This window comes from Phodopus roborovskii, unplaced genomic scaffold (genome assembly GCF_943737965.1).
Source record: "Phodopus roborovskii unplaced genomic scaffold, PHOROB, whole genome shotgun sequence".
Classification (NCBI taxonomy): Eukaryota; Metazoa; Chordata; class Mammalia; order Rodentia; family Cricetidae; genus Phodopus; species Phodopus roborovskii.
In genome coordinates this window covers 11466664-11475937 of record NW_026126651.1, presented here as the reverse complement: position 1 = coordinate 11475937, position 9274 = coordinate 11466664, and the positions used below count along the sequence as shown (strand labels likewise).

Below are 9274 nucleotides of genomic sequence, written 5' to 3'. Positions count from 1 at the left end.
TAATCCATTAACATGGCTAAATTTAAAGAAAATATTTTATCATCTATCCTATCTTTGTGAGTCTAAAGTTTTGTATATAACTTATCTTTTATCATAACTAAGGAAAATCATAGCCATAATTATCTATCTTCAACCCCATGGAAGACTCCAGAAGGATAATATATAAACTCTAGTATTGACAGAGACATCTCACTGCCTGGACAGTCACCCAAAATTCCTCTGTAACATTGGGGCATCCCTCTTCAGCCTATAGGCCCAGACTGTCTGGCAGACTTTTTGATGAACTTGAAGGACAGCAGTCACATTTCTTAGTAACCTAGTTTTCCCTGTTTGGATAGAGTGCTGTCAACCAGTCCAGCCAAGAGCAGTTTTATGTCCAAATGGCTATCCCTTCCATGTTGAAAGCAAATATCATAATGAGTATCTTCAATCTCTATCTTCCTCTCTGAAGAAATTGGTGGAGCCAGAAGCAGTTGTCTCCTTGTCATGAAAAACCCTAATAAACCATTTTAACTGCCACATTTTGTAGGACGTTGAAAGGTTTTGTAGAATACCTATCCATTTTAAATATATCTCTGTATAACTAGAAAACTTAACTAATATGACTGTAAGTTTTGACTATTATAGGTGACTGTAATCTGTATTCAATTACTCATTAACATTTTTAAATGAGCTGTATAAACACAATACCTAAACAAAAGTAGAAATATACATATAACAAAACTGACCTTAAATTTGTATCAATAAACTAAAATTCATACCAATGCAAACTATTCATTTCTATACCACATTCCTTTTATCCCCTATGGAAAGAGATGGTGATTATTAACCATTTATAACCAACCCCATTTAAATGAAAACAAATATTTATAAACACAATTTGGGAAATTGGGCATAGTTCTCTTCAAACTGCTTCCTGCTGTTTGGGGGTGCTGTGAATACCATCTGAGAAAATCTAGAACCATGGCCAAATCCTGGCTGTTGTAGTCCTCAGGAATGCATCATCTCTGCTGTTTTGAATGTTGCATCACCAGTGTCACTGATTCAGAAATTGTTGCTTGATCAAACCATATTAATCTTGAAGGAATCCACAGCTTTTCATCTTCTGTGAAAACACAAGCAGAACATCTTTTCCAAAATAACATGTTCTTAAGACTTACATTTTAAGTAAAGGCATTTTCAAAATGTATAGGTTGGATTTATTGAGCAGCATTATAATCAAATGTCTTTTAGCAACTGTTGCTCTTTCCTCAGCAATCAAACAATTCACAGACAACACAATAACATACAGTATCCCGACTCTGTTTATTTTCCATCTTGCCATGGCTTTTTTTAAAAACTCCATTACTTTCAATTTTGCGACACAGGATTTCTCTGAATTTTTGGCTGTCCTGGAACTCACTCTAAACCAGGTTGGCTTTGAAACCAGACATCTGCCTGCCTCTAGAGGGGTTAAAGACATGTCCCACCACACCCACATACTCCCATGTCTTCTTTAAGGACTTTGTGTACTCTCTCAAGCCTACATATATTTTTGAACACAATGTAAACCATTTAGTTCTTTTTCCCTCTGAAACTGTTTTTTTTTTTCTTTTTTTTACTGTATATCTATATCATTTTTTTCTGACCACTTGATTCTTTAATCTGCTCAATTGAGTGGCTAGTATTAAAGGGTAGGTTATGGCTGCTGGCTCCAATAGATTAGGCTTTCCCACTAGGTGGAGGATACATTTACCTCCAGGCTCTGGGACTTGTGCTCAGGATCTCAACTCTGGTCTATGCCACCATCAAGCAGCTTGTAGCAGAGCCCAGAAAACTTTGTCAGTATGAGTGAAAGCTAAATCTGCCATGCAGCATGCTGTGTTGCAGGGAGACAGTCTCTGTGTATCACAGTGGGAATCTACCATGCAGTGATCAAGCTCTACTGCCACAGCATCTTTGCTCCATGGCCTGCATGAGACTGTGACACCAGGAAGCCCAATGCAGCTCTGTTTTTGTGTGTTCACAAACTTTTTCCAGCCTTTGTCAGGTTTTTCATGGAAAACCTTGCCAAACTCTTAGGCAGGTCTACCAGAGTAGGAGATGCCTGAGAAGAGGGAACACAGAGAGTGAGTCTCCAGGTAGATGCCATGTAGCTGCCAAAAAAGCAAGAGCATTGGGCATTATTGGTAATCCAAGACCATGTGAAGATACACAGATTAATAGAGTTAGCCAATAAGAAGCCTGAACGGCATGCCAAACAGTTTGCAACTAATATAAGCTTGTCTGTTTATTTGGGACTGTAGGGCACTGGGACAGGGCTGAACACAAACTTCCACCAATAGCAATGCCAAACTCATTCCAGTTTCTTTCCCCAGCAGGAGTTTTGAATAATACAATTTTATTCAATTTATTCATGATCAAAATAATAGCATATATTTTGGTGAATACAAAGTTTTTTTTGCAAGTAAACAAACTTCACTACACTAAGTTACTATATCTAATACACACATAACACACACATGAGATTGAGTATTATATCAATTATTGAGGTTGACTAATGCTGAATAAAACCTAGAAGCATACATAAATATGACAGCAGTGGAACTTTTGGTGTCCTTTGTGGTAGCATAAACATTTAAATAAAGTATTATGTGAAAGATATTCCTTTACACTGGAGGCAGGGTGGTGGTGGTTGTGGTGCTTGTCCTTTGCTTCCAGAGGGCTCTGATCTTCTGGTACAATATAGGTAAGAGTCACTCCCCAGAAGCCCTACACACACGAAGAGCCTTGTTGTGGGCCTTGTCCTTAGACAATCTTTTCCTTCAAGTCAAGGTAGAAGATCACATAGCCACCACTGACACTTTATCATATAACATGATTCCCTTCCCAAATTTTGGTTTAAATGTTAGTCTTAAGATCATATTATGATGAAAATATAAAACTGCATGCTACTGAATTAATGTTATATAACATCAAATGATTCATATACAGGCAGTGAGGGCTAACACAACATTTCTTTCTAAGCAAAGAAACAAAACTATGCACTACAAGTCACACTGCCTAAAGCTTATACCGTACCCTTCACCAAATATGCCTAGTCTAATTTAAAAACTCAGTATTTTGGACTAAATAGATAACAATATAATAAAATCTCTACATTTAGGTAAAAATAGGCACTTTAAAAATAATGAAGCTAAATGATTTTACATATGTAACTTTACTGACAAATTTATATCTACAATCACTCACATGGAAACTTAAAGAAAAAATTGTTTTTATGTAAATAGCAACTAGTAAATACTTGATTTGCAGGTTTTAAAAAAGGCAACCAAAATGTACACAATCACCAAGGTTAGCTGCTGTATTATAACCCAGGTACAAAATAACTACTCTCCAATAGGAACTCTGAGAAGAGCAAGACTGAAAGAAGCTACAACTTGTTGGCTCTGCTTCCCAGGGACTAAGGGAAAAGCAGGGTGGACACGATTATAACAACAGCAGTAATAAACTAGTGATAAGTTATTTAGATAATAACAGAAGGATACTTGGTGAATCAATTTAAGAACAATTTCTTATTACTCTACATGGCTTTATGACTTCTTTCCCTAACCTTTGCTGCTTTTAAAGATTTTTTTTAACATTCCAGCAAACAGCATCTTCTCTAATCTTCATTGAAACCCAGTAGTTCCAGTGTCTGTTAGAACTAGTCTTCAGTACTGTGCTACACTATTGAGAGTAGCCTTTATTTTTATTTATATCACCACAAATTACTCATATTTGGAGTAAATTTACAATAATTTCTTTTTAGTATTGGCAACAAAAAATTTACACATCAAGATCTTTAGAACAGGAGGAACTTTTGGAACAGTTCTAAGTAAAATCCTCAACTGGGCTCATGGTTTACACATGTGATTACAGCAGCTGGCAACCCAAGGTAAGAACATTACAAAAAGCCTGAGTTAACCACACGTTGAGTTCAAGGCTAGCCTTGCCCTGTCTCAGAAAAATCAAATAGCCATATTAAGAAGATTAACCCCTGCTGATTCTGAAACTCTTAATAGTCCATTAGCTGGATAAACAAGGGATTCATAACTAGTAAGACAGACTAGCTTTAAATATATTCTGCTGACTTCAGAACATGATCATATTTCTAGATGACAAATTCTTATCACACCAAGTTAATATCTATAATCAGTTTCTTAAAAAGGGAAAAGTTGGCAGCTTTTGTAAACAGTAAGGCTTAACATAGGTAAAAAAGTAAAAACAAAAACAACAAAAAAGGTAAAACTACCAAAGAAAAATTCTCTAAAATCTGTCTGTGCCAGAAGTGGACTGTAGCTTGCTCAGCATGTACAACACATACATCTATCTCTATAATCCCTATATCAGCTAAAAAAAAAAACTGATTTGGCACACTATTTAGCAACCTATTCACATACTTAAAGAGTAAGCTTAAAAAGCCACAATAATGATTTTTTTAAAAGAAAACAAAATAGGATACATGTATATTGCCACAGGCAGAAAAATTTACATTTATGGAAGATGAAAGAGTACTCCTCCTTTCTAGGAGGCGGGAAAGGGTATGTACGGTTAGATTCTCTATTTACAAGTAATTCCTAAAAGGCTACTCACTTTATTACTTAGGTCAAGGTAATTATCAATAAAGAAAGAACAGGAGTTAATCCAGGAGAAAACGGCCCCATCATTCTGAATGTTTTCCATGAAAACATTCTACGTTGCTTAACTAAAGTCATCTAATTACAAAATATTTACAGTTTGACACTTGGGTACTGCCCAAGATATCTGTGTCTTTCCTAATCTTGGAGTATGCAGCTATAGTCGCTCACTGGGTGAAAAAAAGAAAGACTTTATAACTACCACAATAATATTATGTTAATAGTAGAAACATCACTTCTATAAACACAGAAATAAACTCTCTACATAAGAAACATAATGATCTTACTATACTATTATGAGGAAAAGGTAAGGGGACTCACTATAGCAGCGTTTCACAACTGCAGTCATGAAACTCTCTGTTTCATGATGTAACACAAACACAAACAAAACCCTAAAATACCTATAGTCTACTAATATAATCTACTAAAGTAAAATAATATTTACAAGAAACCTAACATGCAAATATCCTCAGCACACAATTGGATTCTACCAAAGCATCCTTTAAGAGGCCACCTGATGACTAATTCATTCTGCAGCTAGCTTTAGAACTTACCAACCAGCCATCATGTTATTACAGATTAGTTATTTAATCATTAGTAGTGAGAGTTAAATATTTTGCAATGCCAAATTAATTTTAATATTAGATTTATTTCATAATCAATTAGTAATATTTGTTAATCTCCAATGACGTTAATGTGGGCTACTATTTTTCTCGTACACCTAAAGGAAACAACATTTTAATGTTGTCATTCCTGTTTTATCACTACTTCCATGTTAGTGCTCAATGGTTAAACCAACATTGTGAACTATGGTACTGTGAATGAACATAACGAGCTCTAATTCTGACTACCATCAACTGTCATGCAATCTAATTGTAGTTTGTCTTTCAGATTCAGAGGAAGTTTTGTTTTAGTATACAATACAAAGGAGACATATTTGACATTTAAAATCCAACCCGCCCAAACGCATCCCCACTTAGAGACAAGTTTTTATGTAAATAGTCCAGGATGGCCTCACGTGTAATATGTATGATGCCAAAGCTAACACTGAACACCTGATCTTCTGCCTCTACCTCCCTTGTGTTGGTATGCAGGTATTCACAACCCTGTACAACTTTCTCTCATTTAGTCCAATGTTACAAAGCAGCTTTTCTTAGATTACTTCCCATTCAGATTTTTCTATCAAGGAAAATTATTCTGTCTTTTGGCAAATAGATGGATCATGACTTTGGCCTCCCATTAATGTAAAAAGCATGATTACAAGAGATCATTAGGAAAGGGTATGTATGGTTAGATGCTCTATTTACAAGTAATTCCTAAAAGGCTACTCACTATATTACTTAGGTCAAGGTAATTTTCAATGAAGAAAGTACAGGATTTAATCCAGGAGAATATGGCCCCATCATTCTGAATGTTTTCCATGAAAACATTCTATGTTGCTTAACTAAAGTCATCTAATTACACAATATTTACAGTTTGACGTGGGTACAACCGCAGTCTGTGCCTTTCCCAATCATGGAGTAGGCAGCTTACAAGCTCATTGGCTGGGAAAAAAAGACTTTATGACCAGTATGAAGAAAATACACTAGTAGTAGAAACATAACTTCTTTAAACAGATGAATAAAATTTCTAAATGCAAAAGATAAAAATCAAACTTACTACCCTATTCTGAGGAAAAGGTAAGGGGACTCACTATAGCAGCGTTTCATAACTGCAGTCATGAAACTCTCTTGTTTCATGATGTAACACAAAATACAAAGACCCTGAATTACCCTATAGTCTACTAATATAAACTACTGAAAATAAACATAATATTTATAAGAAACCTAACATGAAAAAATCCTCAGCTTACAACTAAATTCTTCCTAAGAACCCTTTAAGAGCTCACCTCATGACCTAATTCAGTCTAAAACTACCTTTTGTACATAGCAACCAGCCTTCATGCTGTTACAGGTGGTACTGTAATCATCGTAGTGACAGTTAAATATTTTCTAATGCCAAATTATAATTTTAACATAAATTTTCATTGCGTAATCAATGAGTAAAATTTAATAAACTTCAATAACAATAATCTGAGCTACTATTTTCCTCTTACACCTTAAGGATACAGAAATTTAATGTATTCATTCCAGTTTTATCAGAATTGTTTCTTAGTGAACAATGCTTAAACCAAATTTGTGAATAATTCTGTTGAGAGTAGATATAATGAGCTATACTTCTGACAACCTTCAAATGTCATGTTACCTATTTGAAGTTTTTGCATTGTGTCAGGTTGTGGGTTGCTGTAAAAACATTTTTAGAATAAGCTTCCGTATCATTGCTAGGATTAATAAACTGAAACACATCACAACTAGAATGCATAATATTATAACAATCACACAAAACCAGAGCTGAAGCTTAGATATTCCATTTAAATGTGATAGTCTTAAATATACCAGTTAATTAGTCAGAGGCTGAAACCCAAGAAGACACAAGAAGGCTCATTCTATTCATGGCACAGTTTCCAGCCAAAGCAAAACAACTCAGGCAGTACAACTGTCAAGTTGTCTGGCTTTAGTCAAACCAATTGTCCCAGATGACACTACTGCTAGGCTGATTATAACTGCCCCTCTGAGTGTACCATGCTGCGAACTTTTCATCAAAGACTTAAGTGAAAGTGGTGACCAACCAGGTGAGATTTGAATTTCCATTCAGAATAAAGTATACTCAGAAATATAAACAAGGAACTGGACTCAGTCATGCAGAATGGATAAATGAAATGTAAAACCTTTCACAACATTGCACCTCTTACATGAACATTCAAGATGAAACCACTACACTTTCCACTAATCAATCTTCAAGGTCCATTTTCTTTTTTAATCATCTTTGCATAGTTCTAGTACTTTTCAACACCCACTTCTGATAACTACAAAGAACATTCTTCATTCTGTGTGCAACATAACTCCTTCATCTTCTGTGTCAGACTCTGACATGTGGAACGGTGTGAGGTTGAGCCCCAAGGCAAAGAGCATTCTGGAAAACACAAAAAATGTGTCAGTGGTGGTGGGGGGGTGATACATGCCACAGAAGTCCACAGACCTAAAATGTCTGACACAGCGCAGTAAAATAGACTTCTCCATATTTTGGGTTTGAGCAATTGCTGGCTAAACTCAAGTATCTACGGAGATTTTCAGGAAGATCATAGAGAGTGTAAGAAATACTTCTGGAAGGGCATATGGTAAATATCTAGGAAAATAAACAACCACTAAATTTCATCGACAAAGCAAATCTTACAGATAACTAAGGTTGAGGATCTCTAGAGGCAGGTATGTCAGCAAGTTATTGTGGGTATGCTCTGCAGCTGGTTGCCTCCCAGGTTAAGTATCTGCAGGGCTCCCCCCTCCAACAGCTAGGCAGGACCCTCCTGGAAGCAGTTGCCTGAAAGGTTGAGTACCTGGACAGAGTGGTGAGTGAGCCAGGAGAATGAGCAGCAAGCCTGTGTTGCAGAGCCAGTTGTTGCTGTCCATCAGCATGCATAGGCCGCTCTGAGTCAGCAGCTCTGGTCCCAGCGTCAGGATCGCATTCCAGCTCACATCCTGTAGCTGGAGGTGCGGAAAGCCAGCCGCTGCTCAGCGCCATGTCAGCGATGTCAGATGTTTGTAGAAGGACACGATAAATTGCTGCCCCGACAAAGGCTGGAGCGCCGAGGAGCTGCATCCCTAACTCCCCTCCAGCTCCGAAAGACTAGGGAGTGAGTCTAGGCACCATGCTGAGGAGGGAGCAGCTCAGAAGTCAGCTTCTCAGATCGTGGCCTCACCCAAGGACTGGATTCCCAGGGCTCTGCAAGCTGACACCGTGGCGCGCCCCGGAACCGGATGTGAGCTCTGTGTAGGAAGTGACTGGTCTAGGGGTCATTCTGCTGCTCGCTCACCACTCACTCTAAGATTTAAGAGAAACAGGAACTTCTATCATCCGATGGACAGAAAATGCGTTGAAATATTATGTAATATAAGATGAATGTAGCTGAGATTTTTGACAGATGATTAATTCATGTGTGAGGTTTAATATGTGGAGGACTCTTAGGTGCTTCTCATTTTGCACCACATGTATTAGGATCACAGGGCTAAGCAGAGACACTTTTCTGTTTCCTCAAATTTCAGTGCTTGTGAGGGAACTCAGAGGAGAAATTCAGAGATGGGACACAAGAAAACTAGAGGGTTTCAAATTGTTTGCTGCAGAGTGTTCTTAGGGATATACCAAAAGATTGCACATTCATATCACAAGGACATCTGTTCAACTGTGTTCATAGCAGTATTGTTTGTAACAGCCAAAACTTAGAAGCAACCCCGATGCATCTCAATCAAACAGTGGATAAAGAAAATTATATATATTACTCAGTGGTTAAAAAAAAAAATCAATGTTGAAATCTTTAGGCAAACAATGGAATTAGAAGAAATCGTCCTCAGTGAGGTAATCCAGACATAGAAATAAATTTAGGGTTACGTACTCACTCATAAGTGAATATTAGACATATAGCAAAGAATTACTAGCCTACAACCCTCAACCTTAGAGAAGCTAGGAAACAAGGAGGATCCTAACAGAGAAATGTACCACCCAAAAGAGGAAAGGGAAAAGAT

The 9274-nt window shown here is 37.0% G+C and overlaps 1 long non-coding RNA gene across 1 annotated transcript; it reads right to left on the bottom strand.

Moving 5' to 3' along the window:
- Positions 1-2248: 2248 nt before the first annotated feature.
- LOC127213708 (uncharacterized) lies at positions 2249-8531 on the bottom strand. Its single transcript, XR_007833670.1, has 2 exons — positions 8092-8531; positions 2249-7670 (listed from the first exon to the last, which is right to left on the bottom strand). It is a non-coding gene; the product is annotated as an uncharacterized LOC127213708 (long non-coding RNA).
- Between the last annotated feature and the right edge of the window lie 743 nt (positions 8532-9274).